The 12504-nt window shown below is 39.0% G+C and overlaps 1 protein-coding gene and 1 long non-coding RNA gene across 2 annotated transcripts in view; one reads left to right on the top strand and one right to left on the bottom strand.

The window, feature by feature from the left end:
* The window catches only part of klhdc8a (kelch domain containing 8A), a 32551-nt gene extending 28063 nt beyond the window's left edge, over positions 1-4488 (bottom strand). Inside the window, exon 1 of the mRNA XM_086041673.1 lies at positions 3880-4488. The gene's annotated coding sequence lies outside the window, so the exon portion shown is untranslated. The remainder of the gene's footprint in view (positions 1-3879) is intronic.
* The window catches only part of LOC147141681 (uncharacterized), a 44188-nt gene extending 32006 nt beyond the window's left edge, over positions 1-12182 (top strand). Inside the window, exons 2-3 of the long non-coding RNA XR_015088221.1 lie at positions 11751-11853; positions 12030-12182. This is a non-coding gene — a long non-coding RNA (uncharacterized LOC147141681). The remainder of the gene's footprint in view (positions 1-11750; positions 11854-12029) is intronic.
* The last annotated feature ends 322 nt before the right edge of the window (positions 12183-12504 follow it).

Genomic DNA, 12504 nt, shown 5'->3' with positions numbered 1-12504 from the left:
ATGTATTTTGTATGTAGTAATTTATCAAGTCTCAAATGCATATCAGAAGGCCACAGGCCATACCACCAACTTTGTTTCAATACAAACCCTAATTTCTATTAAGATGGGACTAACCCTAACCCCAAAAAAACATAATCATGACCACTAGGGCTGCCACAAACGATTATATTGCTAGTCGACTAATCACTAACAGTAGTCGCGATTAGTCGACTAATCGTATAATATATAAATTGCAGCAAATTGCAGCAGGAAGTTGCTGCTCTCATAATAACCATCAATAGCTTACTGATTGAATTGAGTTATATTGTTTATATAGGCATTTTTTAACATTGAAGGATGACGTTATATTATGACGTCTTGAATAGGAATTAAATAAACACAAAGAAAAACGTATGTTATAATCAGAGCTGGGCACTTGGCCCTTTGTTGCCGGTCCAGCCGCGATCCTCCACCCTTGACCTGGGTACCCTTCCGGCCTCGACCCCCTGTCCTTATTCATAAAAATTATCACCCCCCCACCCCGTTCCGCCACCCCCCAAAAAAGAGTGCATGACGCCGCCACGGGAGGGATGCTAACAGGTTTATTTAAAGACCATTAGCTGGCTATTTACTATTCAAACCCGCTGTGGACACGCTTTAAACATGCTTCGAACGCACCACTAGTACTTTCCCTCCCCCGTGTGCTTACTTCCATTGTGAGCCCTGGGGTTTCAAGTTATTGATTAAACAAAATGTACCATCTTTCAAGCACATAGCACTATTGTACCTCTTCTTCAATGCGGATTCAGTTCATACGGATTTACCAACTCTGTGCAAGCAAAAATCACAGTCTTAAAAACCATTGAATTGTTTAGTGTTACGAAGCAAGGGACGTGCTACCAAATCACAACGACAGATCAACACAAACACTTTGGAAACATGCCTGTGTCCATGTCTGTCTCGCCAGTCAACACTGAGTCTCTAATAACAATGGTTCCTTCGGAAGAATTCAGAAGGTGGGGGGGTTGTAAATCTTGGCTGGAGGTCCTTCGGTGGTTTGGGCGCCTGCTGATGACATCAGGCTCTGATGTATTTCTTTGCCGCTATGTTTGTCACCCATTGGCTGTTGTATTTATTTATTCCGAGTTACTAAATGAAAAAAATAAAAGTACTTCATTGCTATGTTAGTGAGACATTATTTTGTTTTGGGGGGTTTCCACCCTCAGGCATCGCCTAAAGCGAAGACGTCACGCGAGAATGTATGTGGCTTTTGGAACCGGAATGTGGTTATTTATTCAGAGGGAGAACATGGACACGTTTTATTGATAAATATTTCACATTATACATACAACCATGTCACATGTGGTACCAAGACAACGGACAGGAAATATCGTCAAGACATAAGCGGAAGTGACTTTGGAGCTAATCCTTGCCAATGTGACAGGAATGCACTTTATTTTATTTACTTGTATTTAGTAACTCAGAACATACCAACGCAAGAACCAGGAGTTGACAAATATAGCATCAAAGAAATATATTACAGAAGTATAGAATAAAGCATGACATCATCAGGAGGCGCCCAAACTATCAAAGGACCCCAAGCCGATCTGACCCGACCCCTTCTACCAAGTAACCAATGCGAGGCCGATTTAAAACTTGGCGCCAAAGCTTACTCGAATTGAAAGAAAAACGGCCTAGTTTCCAACATACAAAAGAGTACCTTGCTTCCTGTCGTCTCAGGTTTTTCATAAGCATTAAAATAAGACCATGGCATTTGCGATTTAATATTTTAAAGATAGGGCTGTGGAGGTTGCGGAGTGCCTAACCTAAACAGCGAAGTTGGGTGCATTCAAAACTCAAAAGCTGCTGCTATACTTCGTGAGTGCATTGTATAAGTTGTAAATGACCCACAATGATTTCTGATACCATGTAGTGTACACTACCCCTTCAAGTGGCTCATTTTATCCAGTTCCTCTGTAGCATTTTTTTGTTTATTGCTCTTAAGTTAAATTCAGAAGTATATAGAAAACCCTTAGTTTTGTTAATTTTGAGTATTGTTTTGTTTCGTGTTTTTTTCTACCACAGCACATACTCAGGTGAAGTTCCCTGACACCACAATGCAAGATGTGAGGAGGATAATTAGAGAAAAAATGTAATAATATTAGTTTTGCAAAACAAATAAATGGGGCGGGGGGAAGGAAACAAATGAAATCCTAAACTAACCTTTCACAATAAAGAAATATTTGATATCATGAGGGTTTTTTTTTTTAAATCCACATCTTTACTTTTATTATATACAGACAGATTATTTGGAAATGCACAGTAAGCTATCTTAAAATGTACTGTACAAGTATAATGGTGTATAAATGAGTGTCCTTTTGGAAAACGTAAAGTATGAACCTGTAAACTAAAGTGTTGACTAGAAGTATACAACGTGTATGCTAGTAGCATATAAATGAGTGCACTTGCAGTACACTTCAAGTCCAAACCGGTAAACTAATCTGTGAACTAGAAGAATCTTTAACTCCTAAATTTCATTCATTCATTCATTATCTCTACCGCTTATCCTCACAAGGGTCGCGGGCGTGCTGGAGCCCAGCCCAGCTTTCTTTGGGCAGTAGGCGGGGGACACCCTGAATTGGTTGCCAGCCAATTGCAGGGCACACAGAGACAAACAAACAACCGCACTCACAATCACACCTAGGAGCAATTTGGAGTGTCCAATCAACTTACTATGCATGTTTTTGGAATGTGGGAGGAAACCGGAGTACCCGGAGGAAACCCACACAGGGTCGACCTCTGAACTGCTAACCAGTCGACCACCGCATGTCAAAACCATGTATATTAATTTAGAAAAATACTCTGTAGAGGGGGGAATGGAAAAAAATATGAATCGGCTAGTAGAATTTGTTTTATTCTTCTGTAATTGTGTGTTTCGGTAGTGACACATTTTAGGGACAGGCAAGATATTAGGGAAAAGCTAAAAAATACTATTTGAAAATTGACTGTACTTTTACTATATATGTGCCCCTTGCATATGGTGCAACATGAATCTTCTGAATTTCTGAAACAAAATACAAATTTCACACATTTTCCAACTCTGAATTTGAACCAGTTCAGTAGAATGGCCCATATAACTTGTATACTACTAGTAGTGTATATAATTGAGTGTACTTGTGATACACTTCAGTATAAACCTGTAAAATAAACGGTGGACTAGATGTATACTAGTAGTATATTGAATGAGTATACTTATAGTATACTTTTATAAACTTAATTACAATTTAGTATTTTAAAAAAGTATTAAATTAGCATAGTACACTACAAGTGCATAGTTCAGAGTACACGTATATACTTACACTCAAGTATACTTTATAAAGTATACTTATACTTAGAGAGGGGTACTACTTTTTCGTAAAGGATAAAATACAGTTACAGCGTACTTTACAGCCGTCATGTGTGCTTCCATTTCGTTGCTTTTGTGTTCAACAGTGCACTTCATATCTTTGATTGTATTACCATAACTGAACTCTAAAATAACCATCACCATGCACCAAGGCTCCACTAGACAACTACGGTAATATGAACGAAGCTCAGATCTAAACCACCTACTGTATACTGTATATCCATTACCGTGCGTAATTCACCACTGAAGAGCGCTTAGGCTAATTCTGTAATGACTTAGAAATGACATACAGTATAAGGAAATATATGGTCCCACCGTTGTATTCAAAATATGAGCATGATACTAAGTGACTGTCTTCACAGAACATGAAGTTCACACATTAACTTTCTGTATCGTGCTACTGCTGTAGCACCGGAACGACCTACTACATAACCCGAAAGTAAACATTTAAGACAAAACCATAACCGTGTTTACTACTGTCCGAAGCTACTCACAGTGGCCGTCTCTGTCGCCTCTCGCTCGCTCCTCTCCTCTCTTGATGGCGGTAGATGGAGCTGGACAAGGAGGCTGTTTCTTGCGAAGGAAGATGGAAAGCGACGAGGCTCGAACAGCTCCAATTGTGCCACTGCCAGGGAATGCTCAACAGGGAAGCGGGCTGTGACAAGACGGAGCTCCGCCTGAAATGTCGCTATTATGTGGGTCAGAGATGAAGTATTTATCTTGGGCTGTCTCGGCGCAAATTAAAATTCATCCCTTTTATGGATTGAACTGGGGCGACCGCTCTCTGTTGGGCATGTTTATTGTTAAGGTGTAATGCGAGTAATGCTCGATTTACTACATATTGTAATCTGCTACAGTACTGTTGTTTTAATCACTCAATCTCTCTCTCTCTCTCTCTATCACACCAACCCACTGTTGAAATATTCATCATAAACCATTTTACTAACCAACTGTATGTTAAAGTAGAAATCAACCCCCGAATTTTCTTTACAATAGTATGTTGTATGCGCCCCCACTAAAACACGGCTCTGATTAAAATTGCATGCGTTTGTGGAGTATGAGTTAAGCAGCAAAATCCACCTGTTTTTATCCATCTCAGGGGGTGGCCATTTTGTCACTCACTGTCGACTGAAAATGACATAACAGTTGCTCAGGTAACAACCAATCACAGCTCACCTGTTTTCATAAAATGAGTCATGATTGGCTGTTACCTGAGCCCTGAGCAACTGTGATGTCACTTTCAGTCTACAACAAATGACAAAATAGCTGACCCCTGAAATGGATGAAAATGGGTGGATTTTGCTGCTTAGTTCATACTACACAAACACAATATTAATCAGAATATCAAGTTTAGACTAGTGGTGCTGCATAGAACACGTTATTGTTAATAAATTTTGGGGGTTGACTTCCCTTATAAGAGTTGCTGTCTGTTTCTTACACTGTTTCAATTAGAGGGAAATATTTTGAAGAACTGTACCTTTCTAAGACTATTCATTAATCTTCTGAAATATAATATGTTGTGTCCTAAATCAAAATAATAGTTTCATTACTAAAACCAATATAAAATTACACTCGTCTTCAAGAACAATTCATCTGCTCTTCAATTTATGCTGGGGCTCACAGAGATCAAATGCAGTGTATATGGACTGTGGGAAGAAAACACTAAAGCACAGAATGAACATAAGGCTCATTCCAAAGTTGGAGGACATTTTACATCTCACCAATCAAATTTAAAATAATCCACATACAAAATACTAAAACGTAGTTTCTGAGTAAATTTACTTGTCCTGACTCCTGAGACCCAAAACAAAACAAAAAAAAAAAAACAAAGAGAAAAGATTGCTTGAAAATAGTTTTTAAAATACCAAATAAATAGTAGTCTACCCCCTAAAATGCCATTTTTCTCTTGTCCCACCCCCCTATTGACCAAATTGATTCTCAAATAAAACAGTTAAATGAAATTCAAATGTCATTTTGGGGGGGATTATTTGTTTCATTGCTGTCTCTTGTGACTGTGGGAACATTTGTTGTGATAATCATAGTATTTCAAATAATTATAATCAAATAATTATTATTCATGGAACATGTATCCCATTAACATGAACGCAACCCTGTTACCATAACCTTTTTAGCATAGCAGAGGAAGAAGAAAACAGTGACTCACATGAAAATCTTGAAATCATCAGTTTTTCAAAAGAATGGGTAGAGAAAAGCCTTGATTGAATGTCTGACTTTACCTCGTGCAACCTTGTTATGTATATGATCAGAATAACAAGACAATTGTTTTTTTTCTTTGCTTATTTGCATAAGTTTGTCCTCTTGTTCCCCAGTAACAGCTAGCTCAACAGCTACCTTCTACCTCTGAGAGAAAACCAACATTCGTAAGGATTTGCAACCCTGTTACGTGCAATCCTGTTGTTGTGTTCAGAGTTACAGAGTTGCACAACATTAAAAGGGTTGCATCTCCTCCTTTACTCACACTTTACAAACTGTTATTATTATTATTATTATTATTGATGAATGTGGAGAATACAATCTGAAAAGTAAAGGTTTATTTTAGGGCTGCTCGATTAAGCGATTTTGAACCGAAACCGACATTTCTGGATAAAATGATTTAAAAACGTTCACATCGGCACGTTAGATTTTTTTTTTTTTTTTTGGTGTATCTAAGCCACAGTAGTTTCCTCTGCATTTCCGCTTCCTCCCACGAGCGCGCAGTCCGATAACAACAACAACATCCATGGCTACCGGCAATTCTGCTATTTGCTCAGGCAAGTGAGCGTTTAATTAATAAATTGGGCAAAAATAGATCTGTAGTGTAGTGTGTGCCCCGCATGTACAATACAACCCGTGAGCAAGTAAGTCAACTTCCCTTTTTTTTCTCCTCTACAACGGACCTCTGGTCCAGTCGGACTATGCACCCGTACTTAAGCTTGACAGTGCATTGTATTATTGAGTGACAGTTTTGCACTAATCATTGATTTATGTTTAAGTAAGACCAGGGAGAAATGTGAAAGGCTAGTCACTGGCTGGTTGGCAAAATGACTTGCTGACAAACTGTTTGGTTTACAGACTTGACTGTCTACCTTCTCTAATGTTGATGATTTCAGATGGTATATGCACTTTCTTCTTTCATTATTGGTTTAATTAAGAACAGATCTGAAATCTATTGTGTAAGTAAAATGCTGTTAATCCCAATGGATTGTTCTGTGTGTATTAAGTTAAATTGACTGGCATTTAGAGTTCAAAGAAAGAAAAATTAAGTTTAAACAAAGGACATTCAAAATACTTTTTAAATTTTGTTACATTTTTCATTATTTTTTATTTCACAAAGAAATTCTAATTGTAAAATCGTGTTTGAGAGAAAATAATCGGGATTTTCTTGTTAGGCAAAATCGAACAGCCCTATTTTTATTTTTCAAGAATTTTTAAGCATAAATGTCCTCCAATTCTGGAATGACCCCTGAACCGAAATCCATACAAAACTAAGAAAGAAATAATATCTGAGGCAGTGTGCTAAAACGAAGACGAGGCCTGTATTGATGTTCTGAAATTCACTGGTTACAACAGCATATTTTCCAATAGGATCAAGGCAAACGAAACAACTAACAAAAAAATCTACATTGTGAAAGATGTGTAGTGTTGCACCTAGAGAATATTGCACATACTGTAAGTGACATTTGAAAGTGTTTTGTTTTTTCTGCATGTGTATGCTATATGGTTATATAGTGCAAATGGACGTCATTGCTGTGGGCAGCAAGGACCTGTGGGAGCATTCCTTCTTGCACCTTGGGTGTCTACTACACTGCAATGCAGGGGGTGGAAAGTGTTGTGCATGATGGATGTCAGCTTGGCTAGCATCATTCTGTCTGCCACCTTCTCTATGGAGTCAATTTGGCAGCCCAGGACTGAGCCAGCTTTCCAGCCCCTCAATTAAATCACTTTCTATCTTTGTCTGTGATGCGTCTTCCCCAGCACAGACAAAGCAATGCCGACGCCACCTACCGCAGTGTCATAAAAGGTCCTGAGCAAGGCTCTGCTTGTGTCAAAAGACCTCACCCTTATCAACAAGTAGAGGCTAGTCTGCAGAACATGTGTCCAGACCAGTTGATTGTTTAGGTGAACACTCAGATATCTAAATGAGACCACTAAATGAGTCATTGTCCCAGCCCCACTGGATTCTCAGGTCGCCGACGGAAATCGATCACCAACTCGTTGGTCTTTGTGGTATTTAGGAGCAGTATACATGGCTGAGCTGCCCCATATCTCATCCATCTTTTAGTTATTATCTTATTTCTCTGCAGACCAGGCAAAGCACAATAAACATCATAACAGCAAATACAGTATAGCTCTTTATCAAAACGGGGTCGGGGTCTCCAGGATGACCACTGACCAACTGCAATTAGGGTTGCCAACCGTCCCTTGGAAAACGGAATCGTCCCATATTTAGAAATATAAGTACGCGTCCCGCATTGAGTTGTAAAGGGACACACTTTGTCCCGTAATATCGTGAGAGTCAAAAATAGTCGGTAAAATGTCGATGGAATTAATGAACAACAGTTGTCTTTATATGACAACTTACGGTAATGGTCCTAGGACCTCTCTGCTCTATGACCAATCAGCTGACAGCATATTTTTACACAAGTATGACGATACCCAATCCGTTTATTTTACTGGTCGAGGTAATGCCGCTTGCCAAACACGATAGCAGAAGACAAACAGAGCAGCGTGAATGACACGGTGACACTCGTTCGAGCAGCAATGAGCACTAGTCCTCCGCAGAAATGATTGCAAAAATACAGAGAACTCGAAAGCAGAAAACACATGGGTTGAAAAAGTGAGAGAAAATATCAAGTGCACTGCACTGTTTGCCGGCGCACTTTTTCCATAGTCCCATGTGGACTGACTGACCTCAAACAAACATGCTTTCAGTGGTGGAGACATACGGAAGGCTCAACAAAACTAGGTGAACCCGAGACAAATTTGTTGTCCACCTGGTAACGCCAGAGCTAGATATGGTATGTACGGTATGTAAATAAAAAAATTTTTTAACCCTCTGAACAAGATTAATATGGGAATGGGCAATGAATGTCAGCATTGTGTAACATAGTAATAACATTCATAATAATTTGGAATGGAAAATGGAATAAACAAGTACATTGAACAGAGAGGTAATTAATTGATTAATTGATTGATTGACATTGTTGAATAGTAGCTAAAGAATACACACGCACACAGCCTTACATTAATTACATTAAGTTCAAACAGATATGCATAATTTTTACTGTACAGGTAGTCGATATACTACACTTTAATTCATTCATTCATTCATTATCCATACCGCTTATCCTCACAAGGGTCGCGGGCGTGCTGGAGCCTATCCCAGCTGTCTATGGGCAGTAGGCGGGGGACACCCTGAATTGGTTGCCAGCCAATCGCAGGGCACACAGAGACAAACATCCGCACTCACAATCACACCTAGGGGCAATTTAGACAGTCCAATCAACTTACCATGCATGTTTTTGGAATGTGGGAGGAAACCGGAGTACCCGGAGGAAACCCACGCAGGCACGGGGAGAACATGCAAACTCCACACAGGGAGGCCGGAGCCGGGATCGAACCCACGACCTCTGAACTGTGAGGCGGACGTGCTAACCAGTCGACCACCGTGCCGCCACTACACTTTAATTATAAATATAAATTTTATTTTTTATTTTTATCTTTTATGATCGTTTTTCATCCAATCAAATTGAAATTTGTTTACAAAGTTCTGGTGGGCGGGACCAGAGCCAGCAGTCTGGTTCTGCCAAGGCAGAAAGCAAAAATTCTGATTGGATGACAATACAACCTTCTAAATTATGGATTAATAAATATATTATACAGTATATATTAATTAATTGGAGATATCATTACTTTAGCTAGAGGATCCATAATTAAAATTGAGCACTCTGGATCAGAATATCGATATTTTGGTATCGATGTGCCCATCCCTAGTTGAAGGCAGTCAGGTTGGCCGTCCCTGCCAATGAGGTGTCCCTTATTTATCTTTCCGGGAGTTGGCAACCCTAACTACAATGGATGCAGTGTGAGCAACATTTAAAACATATTTTGGTGCTAATGTTAGCTAGAACAGTTAGAGAGTCCATTTAATAAGGTGAAGTGCTGCAGGAAAGACATCTCCGGAAAGTGGGTCCTCCTAAAAATTCAGCCCATCGGTGCAGAATTCCCCTTAGCAGCACCTCCGGGAAGGGGGCAGGAGAGAGAAGAAGCTAAACCTAAGTTAAGCAATTAATTAGAAGGGGGAACGTGCACTTAAAGCTGCATTATACATTTGTTTTGTCTTGAGATAACATACTGCTATGTTAGCTGATGATATTACAAACACGTGCAGCTCGAGAGACTATACGTAAATACATAAACATAAATCCTGATCTAATTTGCATTTTTATTGCAGGATGTGTAGACCAGATATATAAAGTATTAAAGCAAAGTAATGTCAGGAAAAAAAGGCTTTGAGAACAACTAAACTTTATTTTGGATCAATCAGACACATTTTAATGGTGGTAGTTGTGTGCTGGGTCTCATTTAACATGAGTTTGAATGTAATTGGTTAATTCTAAACACAGCCGCATTCGCAGTAAAAAGCAGGTGTGCCCATCTGTGTAACCACATTACCGCGGTTCTTTAGTTCTCCTTTCCATTTCTAAAAGTTTTTTTTGTTTTTTTTAAACTGAATTGTACAGGTAGTAGGATTAATGTAAAACGTTTTGAAATCATTTATTTTGGTCTCATTTTATATAGCATGAAAACTTGGCATTTGAATAGAGTTGTGTAGACTTTATACCTACTGTGCTCTGTCACTTGAAGTAGATATAATTAGAATGTGCCTAAAGACAATTTACGCACGCATACTGTATACAGTAATTATCTGAAACAACAGAAGCAGAGTTAATCAAAAACCACAGTAAAAGCTACTAGAGTGCGGTACATAGACAAATAGCAAAAACAATGGATGCATGCAAGCAGTGGAAAGTCTTTGTCTCATTTTTTACATCACCAAATATTGCATTTAAACAGCGGTGTGTAGACTTTTTGTATTCACTGTATATACAATCTGTCCATTTACACTTATTTTACGGTTAATAATACCATTTATCACCAATTGTCAAACAACACATACCTGTATTTTCCTCGGTGGAGGTAATTATTCCTCAAGGACACTGAAGGCAGAGACACTGCAGGACATTAAAAGTCCAATAATGTAAGATCGAACAGCATCCAAGTGAAATGTGCATTACAATATTGTGGAGAGTAGCATATCATGAATACACTTAACATGGAGAGTAGAGCCCAGGAAAGACATACTATAAGATAATGGCAGCTGTTATTTTTATTCTCTGCTGAATACCCCACAATGTTTCTAATTTACATTCAAAACTTAAGCGGTATACTGGGAGGACCTATGTACTGTTGTAATTGTGATCGTTATATGAATGTTTATATGATCGCTTATTTATTCAGTCAAAATCAATTTTCTTTGATATTTCAAATGGGCTTGACAGGCATACTTCTTTTTTGGCTGGGTTTTTCACACAATTCTGATAATACATGCTGCAATGTCATTAGCACATTAATTGGACACCATCGGCAACAACTCGGGCTTCTGCATTTTTGCTAGGGTAATGAGACACTTAAAGTAGAAGTCAACCAAAACATATTTTTTTCAAGAATATGTTCCCAGCAGGCCCACTAGTTGAAACACGGCATTCTGATTAATTTTGCATTTGTGGAATATAAGTTAAGCAGCAAAAATCACTCGTTTATAGCCATCTCTGGGGAGAAGGGTCTGGCTGCGGTCGGGGCGTTCCTGTAAGGATACAGGAACGCCCAGTGGGCGTTCCTGTACGCCTTTTGTCGACCAATGAGAAGGATCCAATTACAGCCGGGGTATTCCCAACACGACACAGGGTGAGGGACGCGCAGTGGGTCCTCGCGACTTCAATATCAAAAGTTACTAAAAATGTGGTGAATCGACAAAGCATCATATCAGTAAGTAAATAATTGTTTATTTCGACAACACTGACTGTAAAGCATTGTATTCACATAATATGCCTGTTCTTGTCATCTTAAATGTATTCGAATACGATGTAAATAAGCCAAAAGAAAGCCGCGCATTGGACTGTTTCTGGTAGTGACGCCAACGTTTTAGCTAGTATTGCAATATGCATGAAATGGCTAACAGGCTGCACAGTTTCCAATGTGGACAAAGTATAATTCGCTGTCGTATACATATTTTATACTGTACATATGGGTAACTTAGCAATAATAGGCTACCTCTTTTCGGCTCCTTGTCTCCATTCTGCAGCTTCATCTGTCAATTTTGCCAAGCGGCCACAAGCCAAAGGCCACATGATGTGCAGAAAAGGGATGCCAGTTTCTCCACTGCCCCATTTGTCCTACTTAGGAAGGTGATTATTCGAAAGTGGCGACACATTTACAGTCGCAAGGAACAGTGGTGGTATAGATTTAGAATATTTGTTATGAGGATATGAAGAAGACGAGGCCCATAGCATTTGTCAGTAAGGATATGTGTTTGGACCATTTGTTAAAGCCTGTATTTATTTATTTTATTTTCCACTTTCAGGATTTGTGATGTATGCTTACAAACATGGGTGCAGAAAGCACTGCCACTACCACTGCTGTGCATGAAGGAAAGCACAGCTGGTTTGGTTTCACACCTCAGCACCTGCTACGCTCAGCTACACTGCAAAAAATTAATTCATTCTAAAATTCTAAATTCAAGAAATAAGTACTTGCCCTTTTAAATAGTATGGCATAACTCTGTATACTTTGCATATGGTTTGTGTGTGAGTGGATTATTGATGTTTCTTTGTGTTGACTGCTGGCTGTGAAATAAATTGCCCCTTGGGGATAATAAAGTTCACCATGACCTTGTTTTGAGAGCTTTCATACTAAAAACAAGTGAAATTATCTGCCAGTACCTAGGTCTTTAAAGGGACGATGCGGCTGGATGGCCATGTTTTCACCAACAAGTTCATTTTATATATTGTCTGATCAGGAAAATGAAAAGAGTTGCCATTTTCTATTTTATCCATTCA

The sequence above is a fragment of the Filicampus tigris genome, chromosome 9, assembly GCF_054856515.1.
Source record: "Filicampus tigris isolate MCC_2025a chromosome 9, RoL_Ftig_1.0, whole genome shotgun sequence".
NCBI classification, from domain to species: domain Eukaryota; kingdom Metazoa; phylum Chordata; class Actinopteri; order Syngnathiformes; family Syngnathidae; genus Filicampus; species Filicampus tigris.
The sequence above is the reverse complement of the archived record's forward strand: the minus strand, read 5'-3'. Positions and strand labels throughout refer to the sequence as shown.